General features: G+C 38.8%; 1 long non-coding RNA gene and 1 pseudogene across 1 annotated transcript in view; both read right to left on the reverse strand.

The window, feature by feature from the left end:
* Positions 1-19,655, reverse strand: part of LOC147583487 (uncharacterized) — a 250,019-nt gene that overhangs the window by 162,571 nt on the left and 67,793 nt on the right. The window lies entirely within an intron of this gene.
* Positions 16,390-17,207, reverse strand: LOC112857823 (U2 small nuclear ribonucleoprotein A' pseudogene; annotated as a pseudogene).

Here is a 19,655-nt window from a genome sequence, read left to right on the forward strand (position 1 = left end):
AGAGCTTGGGTTCTTAAAAAATATGTGATTCCCACTGATATTCAATCATACCTCCATTCCTATGGCCAGCCTATCAACATCTCACTCCTGGCCTCAAGCAATGACCTGCTAACTGGTCTGGCATCTTCTCTTGTACCCTTGCATCTCAGATTCCACACACCAATTAGAGAGGTCACATTAACTGAACCCAACATCATGGAAGACAGAAAAGCATCCCCAGAAGGTTAGGAGCTGGCTTGGCACTATCACTACATACTGGACTTGACAGGAGCCAGTGTAGCTTGAACAATTGGGCCTGTGTGGTTTCCTGTTGACTATACATAATTTCACAGAACATCAACATCAGGCAACATCTGATGGATCAAGATAAAAACAGGACCTTTTTATATAATCATGCCTGAAGAGAGAAAACATAAACATTGTCCAAACCACCAAAACAGCCAGATATTCCTGCTCCCTGCCCTTCCCAGATGATGATGACTGCTGCTTCTTTACTAGTTCAACTCTGTCCTCACTCCTTTCCTCTCATAAGAAATCCAATCATACAATTATCCCATTCTAAGATAGCACACAACCCAGAACAAACCTTTGCTTCCTTGAAGACTCTTCAAATTGCCACATAGAGTTCCAATCCTAAGAGCCCTTTCTAACCCCATATTACAGAGACAAATCGTTCTCCATGAGTAGTCTCCTGTGAGAATTAAGAGAAACCTCATTAAAATGGAGTCGGGAGGCCACCAGGGGGAGATCTCATGCCCTACGACATGTAGTTAACTATGCACCTAACAGAAAGAGACATACTTTTCTGGTCATACTACTTCAGCTACTTTACTATCCCAACAGAACAAAGAAAGCTGCTTCTCCCCTCCTGGTGACAGCCCAGCCAATGACAGACTATGAAAACTCAGCCAATGAAAAGCTACTACACTTTGGACACCCAGGTTACTCCAATGGACCTCCTGTTTGCAACAGCTCCTCCTATCTTCAACTGTTCTTCTGTAAAAGAATGTTCCTCTCCTTTGTTCTCCCCCTTTGACCATGGTTTTGATGTATCACACATGTCCCAAATTGCAATTCTCTACTATTCCTGAATAAACCCATTTTTGCTGGTAAAATAATCAACGGCTTTATTTCTATGGTTAACACTCACCTATTGCAATGACCAATGAACCCACTTTCTTGAACCATAGGTGTGTTCGGGTGGTCTTTGGCTGCAGAACACTGACAACCGCTTAGCTCAAAAAAGAGTGTTCTTCGGCCAGACCGCCTGGTTCAAATTCCAGCACTGCCACTTACTCTCCATCACATACTTCCTAGGCCAAGTGACAAAACTTTGTTTGGCCTTAATATCTTCACTTGTAGGGCGTCTGGGTGGCTCAGCTGGTTAAACATCTGACTTCAGCTCAGGTCATGATCTCACAGTGGTGGGTTTGAGCCCCAAGTTGGGCTCTGTGCTGACAGCTCAGGGCCTGGAGCCTGCTTCAGTGTCTGTGTCTCCCTCTCTCTCTGCCCCTCCCCTGCTTGTGCTCTTTCTCTCAAAAATAAATAAACATTAAAAAAAATTTTTTTAATATGCTCATTTATAAAATAGGGGAATTGTGATCATGTGTATTTCCTTCCATTTTCTCTGAGGGTTATAAAGTAATACATGTAAAATGCACACAATATATCACTTAAAACACCCAGCGGGTCAAATCACTCCTCTTTCAACTAATAGGCAAAATCATGAATACATCTAAAAAGATATACCTACTTCTTCAGCCTAATGATGCCCTAATTGTCTCCTCTATAAAATGGGTCTAAAAATATCATTCTCAGTAATAACACAGATAAATTTTAAAAAATATATTGACCATATCTTTGGAAAACCTCTTATCATCAGCATTTAATAGGCACAAAGCAAATGTAATTTTACTTTCCTCCTTTGGGAAAATTATTAACTCTTTTAGGGCCTCTATTTTCTCAAATGAACAACAGTGGGATTGGATAAGAGCAGTGCAATCCAAATATATTTTGTGGAATACCCCAGGTAGGTGCTTTGGGGGTCTGCAAAATTTTATTTTAATTTTGTAAGAAAAAATGACATAAGACTGCTGCTGTCATCCTTCTTAATATCCTGGAATCTACATGGAAAATGGTACTTTAGCATAGTGTCTTACACCATATAGAAAATCAGTAAATATTTGTTGAATAAAGTTCTAAATTCATATTTTTGAGTTTGAAATTTGTTTCATCAAAAATTACATCATGTACAAATATTCTACCAAATATTATAAAACTTGAGTTTGTTAATTCATGCTATTAAAAATTAATTTCATGTCTTATATATTGGGATACCAAGTTGATTTTTATTTTTTCAGAAGAAAAAAAAAATCTACTGCAAGTACCAAAGTTAAAACTATAACTTGACTGGCTCATCTCTAGGTATCTCCTGACCTGGGGTTCAGAGGTGTTCATATATGCTTTGGAGGATCCCAAACACTTCTGATTAAAAGAAAGCCACACACACTTGGGGCGCCTGAGTGGCGCAGTCGGTTAAGCGTCCGACTTCAGCCAGGTCACGATCTCGCGGTCCGGGAGTTTGAGCCCCGTGTCAGGCTCTGGGCTGATGGCTCAGAGCCTGGAGCCTGTTTCCGATTCTGTGTCTCCCTCTCTCTCTGCCCCTCCCCCGTTCATGCTCTGTCTCTCTCTGTCGCAAAAATAAATAAACGTTGAAAAAAAATTTTTTTTAAATAAATAAATAAAAGAAAGCCACACAATACCCTGTATCATTTCAACAGGGATGTTGTTTGCTACTTAAATAGGCAACTGCTACTTAAATTTTTTTAATGTTTATTTATTTTTGAGAGAGAGACAAAGCACAAGCAGGGGAGGGGCAGAGAGAGGGAGACACAGAATCTGAAGCAGGCTCCAGACTCTGAGTTGTCAGCACAGAGTCCAACATGGGGCTTGAACTCATGAATTGTGACGGCATAACCTGAGCCGAAGTCGGACACCTAACCCAGGTGCACCAACAACTGCTACTTTTTAAACATGTGGATTGCCTAGAGAGGCAGAAAAAAAATGTTCAATTTGTGTAAAAAAAAAAAAAAAAAAAAAAAAAAAAAAAGGGCCTCCATCCTGTATTTATCCACACAAGCCAGGACAGCCATGAACACATACACATACCAGAGCCAAAGAATACACCATGACTACTGCTGGCCTCCTGATTCTGTGTGCAGTGAATTATACTTGCACTGCTGGGATATCACTTTTAGAGACACCAGTAACAAACCCTCGAGATGATTGCACTCCCTTCTGCCTGAATAATGCTATCAAGCGATACTGAATCATGTTATTCTTAACAATCCAAACTTCACTGAGAAAAAAATTCTACAAGCCCTGTTCAGCATTCCTCTGATTATATGAGCTGAGAGGTTGAAAAATCTTAAACATGGACTGTTTGAAGGTGATCGTGATAACAAAAATTAGACTGGAAGAAACAGTGATCATTTCCTCCACGACATGGCTTGCTTAATAAGCAATCTTCATAGTGTTTCAAAGTATCAGCAGTGATCTAAGCCATTTCTGTTACATAGCAAATAAGGATACTGAGGTCCAGAGAAAGAACATGGTTTCTTGATGACAAATGGCAATGTTATAAAAACATTATACTATAATCTTAGTCTCATAACTCTTCCTATTATACCATATGTATTCAGTATACCTTACTTTAATTGAGATCCAAATGAATTGCAGTATATGATCTAGTGCAGAGAATATTCTCATTCTGGGAACATGGTGGACAAGTAAATGACTCTCCCAAAGAAGATAACCAAAATGCTAATACGTGTTTTTAAATCTTTAGAAATGCAAAGATTATTGAGGAACAAAATAAGGAATAGTTATTTGCGTATTTGAGGCCAAAAGCTAAGTGAAGATAGGTAGAGCACAGAAACCACCTTCACCTTTAAGACAGTAGGTACAGCTGTTGAAATTAACCACTGGTTTTCATGTTCTTGCCAGGCTCAAAACACTAAAGACCAAGTTCAAGGCCATGCAAGAATGGTCCCAGCCCATAAAGCTAGAAAGTCAAAGAACTATACTTCTGGAAAATGAGCGAATTAGGAAAAGAAAACAAAAAGTGCTCTCTAGTAGGGGACTCCAGGAAAGCTTTCCTTCCTTGAATCTTCACAATGAGAGGAACTAAAAACAAATCCCCAGAATGTGTAACCCACATGGCCTGAATTCACACTACAAAGGTGGCCTATGAAATCTCAAACCAAGAATTTACTTTAAATTGTTACCCTTGTGGTAGAACTTCCAAACACAGAGCAGAAGCAAATAAAATGCATTCCTAGGATAATACACCCTCATCTCAGGCTTTTAAGAATCTCCACTGGTAATAATCCAAGAAACATATTGTCATCATAGAGATTCATTTAAAAATACATGCCAAGAAATAAGTAGGTATAGATTCACAAAGATTTCAGATACTAGGGTTATCAGACACAGAAATAAAACACACATTCATATCCACTTAAAAACTGCAAATCTCCAAGCAACTTTTTAAAAGAACTAAGCTAGGGAAAAAAAAAAAAAAAATATATATATATATATATGTGTGTGTGTGTGTGTGTGTGTGTGTGTGTGTGTGTGTGTGTGTATATATATATAACATTTGATATTAAAAACTCAAAGAATGGTGATCTGGTTTCAGGTAAGAAAGAGTAAATAACCACACTCTGCCTATCCCTCCCACTGAATGAAGCCATAAAGCTTATATGCAATGCATGGAACACCTTTCTGAGGACTCTGAAAAGTAAACAGGAGCATGCCAATTGGGGAAGAAAACTAGATTTTGAAGCACCACTAAAACAATGAGGGGTTTGCCATTTTTTCCCACTGGTATCCTCCGACCTGCAATCATTACAACCAAAAACTCAGAGCTGGACATCGACCCTGACAGAGACCATCACAGGAAAAGCAAAGAGGTCTCCTAAAGCACAGGAAGAATAGGAGAAATCTCTTTTCCCCTTTTTGCTGTTCTCTTGCAGTGCAACACCCAAATAGTTTCACAGCTATTGTGGGAGCCACAACACAGCACCAAGAGGCACTCCCAACAGCCCAGAACTCTGAGAAAGAACTTTCCTCTTTAATCAGAGAATCTGGTGGGGTGAATTCCTATTGTTCTTTTTTTTCTCTCTCTGTCCTTACCCTCTTGACAATCCCAGATATGGATTAAAGTTGCCAAAAAGTGGAAACAACCCAAATGTCTTTGAAGGATGAAGGGATAAACAAATTGTGATACATCTGAATATTTAAATGATAGGATACTATATAGCAATAAAAAGAAAAAAGCTATTGACAGACTCAACCACTTAGATGACTCTATAATCCATTACACTGAGTGAAAGAAGCCACTCTCAAAAGGGTTACACACTGCAATTGATTTTATTTATACAACATTCTGAAAAAGACAAAAGTATAATAAAAGAGAATAGATTAGTGATTGCCAGGAGCTATAGGCAAATAACTTACTCAGAGGCTCATAAGAGAGAGAGCTAGTCAATGTATTCAACAGCTTCATGAGGTAATGACATCTTTGCAGTTACAAGTATTTAAAGCATGAGTTAGGTAATAATATATCAGGGATATTACAGAAGGAATTTATACTTTAAAGTCTGCATAGATGCCCTTTAAACATTCCATTCCACCTTTCAGAGACTCTCACTTTAAGCTAAAGTCTGGTTAGTGCTGAAGTATACCTGGACATACCTAATATTAAATAAATATGGTCCCTAGACTTTTGGGGGTGACAGCTCACTGAAAAATCCTCAACAAATAAATACTTTTTTAAAAAATTGTGCAATCAATAAACTTGTACTGGAATGCCAACTTTGTAATAAACTCTAAGGAGACAAAAAAAAATTCAGACATGTTCATCACCCTCCACAAATTTGTAATACTGCTTGGAAGAGAAATCATTAATACCTGCAGTGTTAAACAACATAAAAATGGTAAACACTAATGCACAGTAATAACTTAAGAAAGTCCATGAGTAAGAGCTTGTGTAATTTCCACATTGATGTACAGGCAGTAAGAGCTACGGGAAGTAGGGAGTTTATTGGATATTTTCTGTATTCCCTTCCTGATCCCCTGTGTATCCTGCCTCTACCCACTGTATGGCCATGAGACTGATCCATATGGATACACCAACAAACTCCTGTGTCCAGATTGTTATTGGATTCAGTCAATGGGAGGCCAAGGAGGAGATCAAGAGGGCAGAATAAGAGTGAGGTAAATATGTTTATTTCCCCTGCCCATTTACTACAGGCTCCTATCAGGTGTCCATCACCACTCCTCTAGTTTCCCCTTCAGCTTACAGATGGTAAAGGTTTCCAGCCCTCAGGGGGCTTCTACACCCTTCTTGGTTTTCCTCAACACAGGTTGCACCTTTGTAAATAGTCCATTTGTTAAATTATTTTCAAATAACTCAATTTGAGTTTGCCATTTGCTGGAGCCCTGACTAATCCTGTGGAGAAGGGGCAATATTCTCCGTGCATTGTAGTGATTGGGGAAGCTTCAGGGGGACTGGAACAGGGTTCTGAAGTATGAATATAATGTAGACATTACTCTGTTTATAAGGCTTGTCCGGCGGCAATTGATTATGTTTGGCACAGGCTGGGATTCAAAATCAAAACAAGGAACATGATGGAGAAGCACAAAGCCTACTGACAATAAGCGGGCCAAACTGACTTCGAGGAGAATGGTGGGTGTATGTGCATGTGACATGGGGGGGAGGAAAAAAACATGCTAACACTCAAAAAGTGTTTAGTGAACTCACAATATAAGCTCAAATTCTGAGGAAGCAGCAATGAGCAAAACACAGCGGCCCTATCTTCTTTGAGTGCTTTCATTATGCATGGTTGTGTAACACATTATCCCCAGACTTAGCGACTTAAGACAACATAAAATTTTGTTGTCTTACACTCATTTGGGGTAAGTAATTCAAGAGTGTTTTAGCTGGGCAGTTCTGATTTGGGTTTCTCATGAGTTTCCAGCCAAAATATCTCCTCGATCTGAAACCATGTGAAAGCTAAATTGGAGCTAGGAGATGGCACATTCACACAGCAGACAATGTTATTCTGTATATTGTCAGGAGGTCTTCAACATGGACCTTTTCTGGGGCTGATTCAGTATCTTCACAACATGGCAGGTGTCTTCCCCCAGAGTGAGCAATACACGAAAGAGCAAGTAGGAAGGCACAACATCTCTTATAATCTAGCCTCAGAAATCATAATCTGTCATTTCCACAATACTCTATTGGTCACAAACATGAGTCCTAGTCACTGCGGGAGGGGAATATACACAGATAGGACTGGAAGAAGATTGGAATCTCTGGGGGCCATCTTGGACACAGGCTATGACATGGAGTTTACAGTCTCTGTAAATAATAACAAGCACACACACCAAAGGAGTAATTATAACCTGTAGTCATTACAGGGAAGGGAACCCACAGAATCATTAGTTAACCTAGCAGAAAAATCTGATTGAACATGAAAGCCGACACAAAGACTGATGGACTCACATCAAATATAAGGCAATTTAAGAGCACGTGATTGGGGACCATTGGCTCCTTGCCCAGTTTAGCTCTGGTACACTCACCAGTTTCCAAATGGATTTTTTCTTGCCTACAGTTACAGTGGCAAGGAGCACAACAATCCTTGGAAGTCTTTCTCATTTTTCCCCCTGATTTCAGTATTCTACATCTTCCCCCATGGTTCCTTTGTTTCACCCAAACCAAGACCTATTCTTTTTTTCCTAACAGACAAAATCTCACCCATTTTCTAATTCCCTCATGGCAATTCCAGTTAAAACGAGAAACAATGGGACACCTGGGTGGCTCAGTCAGTGAAGCATCCGACTTCAGCTCAGGTCATGATCTCACAGTCCGTGAGTTCGAGCCCCGTGTCGGGCTCTGTGCTGACAGCTCGGAGCCTGGAGCCTGCTTCGGATTCTGTGTCTCCCTCTCTCTCTGCCCCTCACCTGCTCATGCTCTGTCTCTGTCTCAAAAATAAATAAAAACATTAAAAAATAAAAATAAAATAAAAAATAAAATGAGAAACAAACTCAACAAAAATAATCAATACATGCCAAATAAATGTAACATTTTATTTTCCCTGTTTATAAAAAAAAAAAAAAAAAAAAAACCAACCAGGTGTTACACTAGACAATACTGAGAACACAAAGAATGAGCTATCTGCAGCTCCAGGTTGTCAGGTAACAGAAGGGACCTCTGGTTTCAGAGGTTCCAGAGTTTTCTGATACAGAGAGTCTGAAAATTTGCATTTCTAACAATCACCAGTGATGCTGATGCTGATGGTCTGTGGATCACACTTTGAAAACCACTGGTATATGTCTGGTTACCAACCTGAGCTGCACACTACAATCACCCGGGAAACATAAAGGTATAGACAACTGTTCATACTCCAGGTATTGTGATACAGTTGGTGTGGGGTGGAGCCTAAACAATGGGATTTTTTCAAAGCTCCATCAGGTGATGTTCATGTGCTGCTTACATGAGACCCACTGGTGCTGAACTTACCTAAAGCTATCATGGCTCTTGCCCAGTGAACCGGCTTACTGTCACCTCATTCAGAAAACAATAGGTGAGCACTCAGATTTTCACACTGGACTCTGATATCTCAAGATTTCGGGGGCACTGCTGCAGGGCTGGAATGCTTGTTTCCTTTTCCTACTTTAATAAGACTACCTTCTCTTTCATCATCTCCTATATTGTTCTTCCTCCCAGGGTTTCATTCGAAGAAAGGGTCCCTTGGCTATAAGAAATATTTGGAAACCACTCATATAAGAGAAAGGCCACTAAGTTGAAAATGAGCAGGTCTTGCTTCTAGCTATGTCATTGTTTTCTTCTCTGAGCTTCAGCTTCAACCTTAATCATTTCTGAAACAGTAGCTAATCTTTGTATAGTCATTTGTGGTTATAAATGATAGTTTACTATAATAGACAACTGGTGACAATTTGTTTCACATGATCATTACAACAATCCTATATCAATAACTGATATCAGAGACCCTATTTTGTAGACAGGACAATCACCTACAGGTCAGATTGAAAAACACACCTATGTTTATCCAGCAAAGGCAATACTCAGTCTAAGTATTCTTAGTTTAAATTTTGATCCCTTCTATATCCTGATGCTGCTATTAACATCTTCTCTCTCATGACTGACATGAGTCTCTGTCTCATTTCCTTCTTTTCTACAAAAAGGGAGCAATTTTTCTATTTGGAGGGGTCCAAAACATCTGGTAATAATCTCACCTAGGGGTATGAACAAAGGAGCTGATTTGAAGGCAAGGGTTCTCAAAGCATGGTACCCAGGTTCATCACCTGAGAACTTGTTAGAAATACAAATTCTCAGGCCCTGCCCCAGATGTAAAGAATCAAACTTGGGAATGGGTCCCAGAAATCCATGATTTAACAAGTGTCCTTGGTTATAGTAACAGATGGTAAAGTTTGAGAACTACTGGTTAAGAATCTCTAATGCAATCTTCAGGAGCTCCATCCTGGAGTAAACTTGGTGGCAAAGCTAGTGTTGCTAAGGTAGGCTCATATGGCTTACAAGAGCCGACCATTAAAGTTTCAATAATTGTGCCCACTGGTTAGGAATATTTACATGATGGAAATTGGCCAACACTAAAATTAGAGTTTATACCTCTCCCCCTTTGCCCACAAGAGAGCTAGTTTACCAGCACACAATTACAATAAAATTCTGATCACTGATCCTAGTTCTCAGACATGGTCTGAAACTTCATTCCTAAGGTCAAGATTTTATGCCCTACCTTGATTACGCCAGATGCCCCCACTTGCTCCATTCACCAAAAATTGGAGAACGCATAGCCAATTTTGGTTACAATTGTCAATAGCTTGTCATGATTTTTAGGAGAGGGTACAAAAGCTCTCCATGATCTGACTCTAACTTCCATTTCAGTATCATCTTTAATCACCCTCTTCTAATCTGTCCACATTAGCCTTCAGCCATACTGTGAAAATCATCTCCCATTCCCTAATTCTTCAAGCCATCTCTACCTCCTTCAGTTCACTGCACATACTATTCTCTCAGCCTGAAAAATGCTCCCTCCCTGCCTCACTCATTTTCTAGGTCTCAAATCAGGTACAATCTCCCCCAGGATGTTGTCTTCATACCTCTTCCCTCCCAACCCTTCCCTTCCCACTCCCTAACCCATCCCACAAATTAAGAAAACTACATGGCATTATTTCTGATGAACACAAAAGCAAAAATCCTCAAAAAATATTAGCAAATCCAATTTAATAATACATTAAAAGAATCATACACCATGATCAAGTGGGATTTATTGTAGGTATACGAGGATGGTTCAACACCTGCAAATTAATTAATGGAGCATACCATATAAACAAAATCAAAGATAAAAATTATGATCATTTTGGGGCGCCTGGGTGGCGCAGTCGGTTAAGCGTCCGACTTCAGCCAGGTCACGATCTCGCGCTCCATGAGTTCGAGCCCCGCGTCAGGCTCTGGGCTGATGGCTCAGAGCCTGGAGCCTGTTTCCGATTCTGTGTCTCCCTCTCTCTCTGCCCCTCCCCCGTTCATGCTCTGTCTCTCTCTGTCCCAAAAATAAATAAACGTTTAAAAAAAAAAATTATGATCATTTCAATAGATGCAGAAAAAAATGTTGACAATATTCAACATCCATTTATGAAAAAAACTCTCGACAAAGTGGATATATAAGAAATGTATTTCCACATAATAAAAGCCATAGATGACAAACTCACAGCTAACATCATACTCAATGGTGCAAAGCCAAAAGCTTTTCCTTTTATAAACAAGACAAATACCTTCTCTTGATATTTTCACTCAACATAGTAGTGGAAGTCTGAGCCAGAGAAATTAGACATTAAAAAGAAATAAAAGGCATCCAAATTAAAAAGGAAGAGGTAAAATTCTCATTATTTGAAGATGATATTTTGTACATACAGAAAACCCTGAAGACTCCTCTAAAAAACTGTTAGAACTAATAAATTTAGGAAAGTTACAGGATACAACATTAATATATAAAAATATGTTGTATCTTTGTATACCAAAAACAAACTATAAGAAAGGCCATTAAAAAAATCCAATTCACAATTGTATCCAAAAAAAAAAAAAAAATGCCTAGGAATAAATTTAAGTAAGAAAGTAAAAGATACAATTTAATTAAGGAGGTAAAGACTAAAAGATATTAACGAAAGAAATTTAAAAGACATAAATAAATGTGGAAATATTCTGTGCTAATGGACTCAAAGAACTGATATTGTTAAAATGTTCATATTCCAAAGAAATCTACAGATTCACTGTAATCCCTATCAAAAGTTGAGTATCATTTTCCACATAAATAGAACAAATTTTAAAATTTGTATGGAACCAAAAATGCTCCCCAATAGCCAAAGCAATCTTGAGAAAAAACAAAACTAAAAGCATTATGTTCTCTAATTTCAAACTCTATCAAACTATAGTAATAAAAATAATATGACAAATAAATAAATAAAGATAAATAGATCAATGGGACAGAATAGAAAGCCCAGAAATAAACCTATCCATATATGGTCAATTAATTTAAAGGAGCCAAGAATATACAATGAGTAAAAAATCAAGTCTCTTCAGTAAATAGTGTTGGATAAATTGGACAACCCCATGCAACAGAATAAAAGTACACTACTATCTCAAAACAAGAATTAGCAATACATACACACACACACACCTCAAAATGGATCAAAGATTTTATTTATTTTTAATTTTTAAATGTTTATTTATTTTTGAGAGAGAGACAGAGTGTGAGCGGGGGAGGGGCAGAGAGTGAGAGGGAGACACAGAATCAGAAGCAGGCTCTAGGTTCCAAGGTGTCAGCACAGAGCCAGATGCAGGGTGCAAACTCACAAATTGCAAGATTATGACCTGAGCAAAAGTCAGATGCTCAACCGACTAAGCCATCCAGGAGCCCAAAAATGGGTTAACGATTTTAATGTAAGACCTGAAACCATAAAACTCCTAGAAGAAAATATAGGTGGTAAGCTCTTTGATGTTGTTGTGGATGATTTGAATTGGCACCAAAAGCAAGGGCAACACAAGCAAAAAAAAAAAAAAAAACCAAAAACAAGTGGGACTGCCACAAAGTAAAAATTTCTGCACAGCAAAGGAAATCATCAAAAAAATAAGGCAACCTACTGAATGGGAGAAAATTTTTGCACATATTTTATCTGATAAGGATTAATATCCAAAATATATAAAGCACTCACAATTCAACAGCAAAGAAAGAAATATTTCTATTTACAAATAAGCAGAGACTCTGAGTAGACATTTTTCCAAGGAAGACAACAGATGGCCAACCGACAAATGAAAGATGATCAACATCACTAATCATCAGAGAAATGCAAATCAAAACCATAGTGAGATGTTATCTCATACCTGTTGGAATGGCTATTATCAAAAAGGCAAGACATCAGGTTAACAAGGATGTAAGGAAAAGGGAAACTTTGTGCACTTTGGTAAGAATGTAAGTCAGCAAAGCCACTATGGGAAAGAGTATGGAGGTTCCTCAAAATATTAAAAACTGAACTACTAAATGACCCAGAAATTGTACTTCTAGATATTTATTGGAAGAAAACAAAAACACCTACTTGAAAAGGTATATGCAACCCCATGTTCACTACAGCATTATTTATAATAGCCAAGTCATGGAAACAACTTACATGTCCATCAATCGATGAGCAATCAAAGAAAATGTGAGATATATTCACACACAAGAATATTACTCAGCCATAAAAAAGTGAAATCTTGTCATTTGTGACAACTAGAAAGAACTTGAGGACATTTTGCTAAGTGGAATGAGTCAGACAGAAAAAGATAAATATCTTATGATTTTACTTATATGTGGAATTTAAACACACAAACACCCACAACAACAACAACAACAACCTCCAACCTTCTGACTATAGAACAGAGAGGTGATTGCTTGAGTTAGGAGATTGGGAGGTGGGTAAATGGGGCAAGGGTATCAAAAGTAATAAACTTTCAGTTATAAAGTATATAATCCATGGGGATGTAATATACAGCATGGTGACTACAGTTAAGAATACTGTATTACATATTTTAAAGCAACCAAGAGAGTGGATCTTGAAAATTCTCATCACAAAACAACTGTAATCATGGTGACGGATGTTAACTGGATTTATTATGGTAGTCAATTTACTGTATACACAAATATTGAATCATTACGCTGCACACCTGAAACTCAAATAATGTTTTGTCAATTATACCTAAATTAAAAAACAAAACCAAAAAACAACAGAATGTGTAATAAATGATAGTATATTTATGCAATAGAATACTATACATAGTGGTAAAAATGAAGTAAAACTAACTACAACCAAATGAATAAATCACACAACATGATACAGAGTGAAAGAAGCAGATATGAAAAGAGTGAATACTATCTGGTTCCATTATGAAATTTCAAAAAAATAGGTGAAACCAATGTATGGAGGTGGAACTCAGGACAGAACAAAGTTAATGGCTAGAGAAGGTACATGGAGGCTTCTGGATGCTGGTGACATATTGTCCCTTGATCTAGGGGCTGGCTATATTGTATGTAATTCTAAGGTTTCATTATAACTCAACTGTTAATTCACAGCAAATTTGTTCATTGCTTTGTATGTATGTTATTCTATAGCAGAAAGTTTTTACTGACAAAGTTAAAATGTCTAAGACACTGTGCTGGGTGCAGTGTGGGGAGACAAAAATAATTAGGCATGCATTCTCTGGCTTTTAGATTGTTAGAAAAACAGTTAAGACATGTACATCTGGAAACAAAACTAACAGCATGGACTATAAGTGATAAGTGACCATAGCTAACAGGGGTGTGCTGGAGATGCTTCTATGTGCTGATTTGTAAACATGCCTTGCTGACTCTGCGTTCAGTGATATCAAATCAGTAGCTTCAAATCAGCTACAATGGAAATATTTATACCACAGAAATTGGCAAATGCTGCACATTTCCCTCAGACAGCTGGTTGTTAAACATTTACCAGCACACCACTAGCTACGGAAACCAAAAGTATTAGTGAAATTAGAAAAGGCAGCATCTTAGCCTGTCTGAGCCCCAACATAGCCCAATGACAAAGGGTATAAGCCTTTTTAAAAACTTGTAAAACCAGCATTTTTCACAAGGTAAGAGAAACAGGAGTGCTCACAAACTCTTAGGTCTGGGATACATCACCCTACTGCCCTCCAGTGGTAAATAAAATCTTGTATGCTTTTCTGGAGACCGTTCAAGCCAACAATTCCCAGGTACAGTTTGATTTAGTTTATGATGCTTATAGCTGAATGCCATTGATTCCATAAATTCTGGAAATTACAGAGAGAAAGAATTGATAGGTCATATTAGTATACAAAGCATCAAAATATCTCTTGTTGGAATATGCAAGGATTGGAAACAAAGCATCATCCAGCAAATAAAGGAGTCCATCTATCAGATGCTGATGCAAGTGGTATGGCAGAAAACTAGTCTAGCCCAGCATGCTTTTTACAAATTTACAAGAAATCTTGTGGAATTTCAGAAATCCTACAACCTTGTAAATAATACATCTTGCTCTGTGAGAATAATATAGTGAATAATACATTAGTCACAGAGGATCTGAAATCCAGAACAAAGAATGAGACTGGGGAGAATTTAGGGTGACGGAACCATGTGCTCAAGGCAATGCAGTATTACTAACATTAACACTGCTAACCTAATATACTTGAAGAAGAAAGAGCAGGAAGCGGAGGAAGAGGAAGAGAGAAAGAAGAGGAAGAAACAGGAGGAAAAGGAGGGGAGTGGAAGGAACAGCTTTAATTCCTTAGAATTAAAACAGGAACTATTGCTGTTTTGGAATTACACATGAAAAATTAAAATTAATTAAAATTAAACATGTTGGGAAGCATGTAACCCATAGACATGAGGATATTAAACTAGCCAGGAACATCAATTTACTGATCTTCATGGTGCCTGGAAAAGTTAGGGAAAGCAATCTACAGCCTGCCTCTGAGTACTTTAACCAGCCTCAGTTCTCAAATGTTTCTGGACATCCAAGCCCCAGTGCCTAACTCAACCACAACCTGGCATTCCTTTTACTATTCTAGGTACACTGGATTTTAGAAGATATTGCATCAGTTTTGTTTTAACGGACAAGAAACCAAGCCAGAAAAAAAAAAAAAAAAAAAAAAATGTTGCTGTGGTTTCTGTATTCAACCACAGAGAGGGAAACATTCCCAGCCTGCATTTGTAGATATCTAAGTAGGCATAATGGATTATAATAGGTATCCTTCCAGACTTCCCGGAATACTTTATTTGACTGCTACCTACAGACTTGGGATCTGTCCACCCAAACGGCATGTGACCCAGGTCAGGCCCATCACAGCACACCTTTAATCTGAATAAAATGGCTGATTAAGGAGTGAGGCTTGTCACCAAAATAGAGATAGTTCGAATTCCTTCCTTGAGCTGATAAACAGATATTCTAAGATATATATCTCATCTAGAAGCACCAAAATAGCAGAAAGAGGCAAGAAATGAAGAAAGTGATAGAGCCCCAATGACAGCATTTGAGCTTTGAAATCCAGCCATATCAGGAGATAAAATGACCCACAGACTTCTGAGTTGCATGAGCTGATTGTCTTTTTAACGTTTGCTTGTGTGTGTATGTGTGTGTCTTAGGTGCAAGAGAACAAACCTAACACTGGAGACAGAGGGTTCACATTACAGACATTCATATTAGAGGTGTCAAAACATCTATTTTATCTGGATACTGTCTTATCAGGAGTGAGTCTGGGGAAAAGAAATGGATTATCAAGGGGTAAAGTATAATAAGCCATGAAAAACCCCAGGTAAACGTACAAAGCAAAAGCCCGAGCCCACTTACAATGAAACATCCATCACTCTTGGGAAAAAGGTAAGCAGATTTCTTTTTGGTTTATCAATTCCATTTGTACAGATCAGGATACCAAGTCCTCTCAAAGTTAAACATCATTCAAACTATTGATTCCCCTAAATAAAGATGGTTATTATTACTACCTAGTACTTAAAAGCCCTAATACTTTACTTACAGTAACTTATTTTTTTTTTCACAGCAAATGTCTTTGTATTTTTACTATTTGTAGAAAACTGGCATTTAGATTTCAAAATGTATGATGTTACAAAATTACCAGCAGCAGTCTTAAGCATTTCAACAATGCTTATGAACTCCACTTTGCTGACAGAAACAAGGCTATTATTCCAAGTTCAAAAAGCAGGACTTGTCCCAGGAGGATGTTACACGTCCTGTAGATACTCAGGCCATCTTGCTGAGGACCGTGACCCTGTCTTCTTCCATCTCCTCTTCACCGTCATCAGTGGGGCCTGATCTGCATTCCCTGCCAGGTATCTGACCAGACTGCAGCAAGCCCTTCAGCCGCTCTACTTCAGCCAGAGTTGATGCATTTGCTATAGCATTCTTGATGGCTTCTACATCCCCTGGAGACGGCCCACCTTTCTTTTTGTCAGTCGGCAAACCGGCACCTGGGTTGAAAGTTTTGCTTCTCCTGGCAATATCCTTTGCAAGTTGTGCACCCCGTTTGCCCTTGAACATTTTCTCTGCTTCCTGACGCTCTTTCAGTTTCACCTTCTGGAAACCCAGTACTCTGACTGGTGGAACTTTACAAATTACATACAGTCTGTAATGCTTCTTATCTGTTACAGGATTTCTTAGGATACTTAGGTAAGTCAGTGATTTGAGAGATGCCAAGGGGTCCAGATCACCCAGTTCCACGAGACTGTTGTTGGTGAGAATGAGCTCTGTCAGGCAGGGTAGAGCCTGATCAAGTCCCTCACCTATATGGCAGATTCTATTGTTGTTCACTAATAATGTTTTCAGTCTTCTCAACAAAGGAAAACCATCCAGTTTCCTGATTTCATTGTAGAAAAATCAATAGCATCAAACTGGTCTAAGGTGGCACCTAGATTTTCAATGACAGGAATTTTATACCCCCGGAGGTCCAGCTCGCGGCCCCGCACAGCGTTGGTATACTGCGCCGCCTGCTCCATCAGCTTCGCCGTCAGTTTCACCATCCCGACGCCTCCCGCTGCCGGTGCCGCGGCCCAGCGGCTGCTTCCCGCCGCCTCCGGCCCGCCAGATTTCCCAGCGTCCTACAGTGACTTAAATAATCCTTGAAACTACCCCGTATAGTAGGTTCTACAGCTAGTAAGTGATAAAGCTAGGATTTGCACCTGGTTGTTCCAGTTCTCTAAGTCCATGCCCTTCATCAGTAGGCTATCTGTGGCCTCTCAGAAAGCACAGGAGATGGTAATTTTGGGATTTGAACGCAAAGATATAGGATTCCAATTTTCTGCTACCCTACTTTGCCCTGAAAAGATAATGCCTATGCAGTCCAAAGCCAGGAATGGGCACTCTTCCCTCTTCTCTCTGTTCTATGATGTGTATACATCTCTTCAACATACACTGACATTATTGGTCTTACACCATTAGCTTGTTTCTACTAGGACTGAATGTTACCACAGAACTGTAAGTTTATGTCAACTGTATAGACTACAACCTCCTGATTTCAACCAACATCATTCTTCAGAGAACCTCACATTCAGGCAAGGTCTTCACCTGACCACCAGTGCTGTGTATCTATGCCAGCCTGTCAACAGAGTCATAGACTAAAATGCCACATGTCTAAGCCCAAATATGCTCTTCTTTCTAAGCCCCCATTTCTGTAAAATGGGATAATACAGTATCATAATCTGGTTCTCAACCTTATACTCCTTCATTCTTTCATTTATTTCTTTGTTCTTCTCTCTCCTTTATTTCCACGTCAAATATCAATCCCTGCTTCTTCTATATGTTCTAGACAATTCCATTCCAGTTGCCTCCACACCAACCCAAACCTCCATCTCATCCATGGAATGTTTCAAGAACTGCCCAATCCCCTATCTCATCTAAAATAGTTTCATTTATTCACATATTCACCTAATATTCACATTTCTACTATGTGCAAGACTCTATGCAAGGTAAGCACCAAAGAACATAGTCTCCTTGACCTCAATAATCTTCCCAAAATAACACCTATAAATTGTAAGTGCCACCAAAGCTCCTCATTACCTGTAGAAATGAGTACCAAACTTATCCTTCATTCAAGGCCTTCTGAAACCCAACCCCAACCTAACTCACCACCCCTATTTCCCAGTATTTCCCTTCATGTGCTCTTTGCTTCATAAAACTTATGACCATCAAACCAACAGCTAGCACTGGCTCCTGGTTTTTGGAATGTCCCCACCACAACCACCTGATGACCAACACACTGAAAATAAGTGTTGCCTTTTATATTATTTTATGATGTGAAAAAACATGCCCTGCACAATTAGATATTCATCAATTCCTTCATCATTATTTATGGATCAGTTCTATGGACTCTATCATTATCCAAGACAAATGTTCACTCAACAATTTTATACTTGCAGAGTTCTTTAGAAAAGGTGGGTCTTGGGGCACCTGGGTCACTCAGTCAGTTAAGCATCCAACCTCAGCCCAGGTCATGGTCTCATGTTTCATGAGTTCAAACTCCCCACTGGGCTCTCTGCTTTCAGCACAGAGCCTGATTTGGATCCTCTGGATCCTCTGTCCGTCCCCCTCACCTCCTGCCCCTCCCCTGCTGGATCTCTCTCTCTCTCTCTAAACAAACAAACAAACAAACTTTAAAAAAAGAAAGAAAAGATGAATCTTTACAATCCACTCTGCCAGGCATTTCCCCAGAATTTTGTCATTTGCATCTGTAGAGTGGTAGAAAGGGACAAAAGGAATATGAACAGCACGTATTAATGATTTCTAAGAGATATCAATAGACTGTGATCTGGAAGCTGCTGAGACTGCCTCCTGCTCGGTATTTTAATTAATCAGTTCAACTAAATAAAATCTGGTACAGACATTCTACAAACAGAACTCAAGACTAGTATCCCCATCACATCTGGGCATCAGAGACACAGCCAGCAGAGGAACACCATCTGCAGTAACTGCAGTTTTCTCTAGCTTTATGTTGGCCAGTCACCAAGGAATCAACAGGGAAAGAACTGCCATTAGATCCTCAAGGTCTAAGGCATGTGGTCCATGGTCTCCCCCAAAATTATTTAATACGACCTTCCCATAAAACATAAGACTTTCAATTTCCCCTTCCCAAAAGGTAACCTTTATGGATACAGGTTATTTTTCTCAAATGTGATAGCTTCTAGAAGTCAAATAAAATAGTTCTGCATGTGGCCTTAGAAACCACCATTAGCCTCTGTATACAAAGGTAGTAATAATGTAAATCACATGAAAAGAAATACACTACCAAGACCTAGTAATTACATGATCAAGAAAGTTGCCTGCAAATTTGTAAGGCATTCCCAAATATAGATTCAGTCCAGAATTAACAATAACCACATCGTGGCTATTTATAATGAAGGGTTATAAGATTTATAATGAAGAGTTTATCAAAATGGCAGCCCAAATGTCAAACAGAGTCATCAGATTTGGAAGAAAAAAGATAGGTAGTATCTCACTGTGTTTTCAAACTTTTA

Source organism: Puma concolor, chromosome A2 (genome assembly GCF_028749965.1).
Source record: "Puma concolor isolate L17-30 chromosome A2, mPumCon1.1.hap2, whole genome shotgun sequence".
Lineage (NCBI taxonomy): Eukaryota > Metazoa > Chordata > Mammalia > Carnivora > Felidae > Puma > Puma concolor.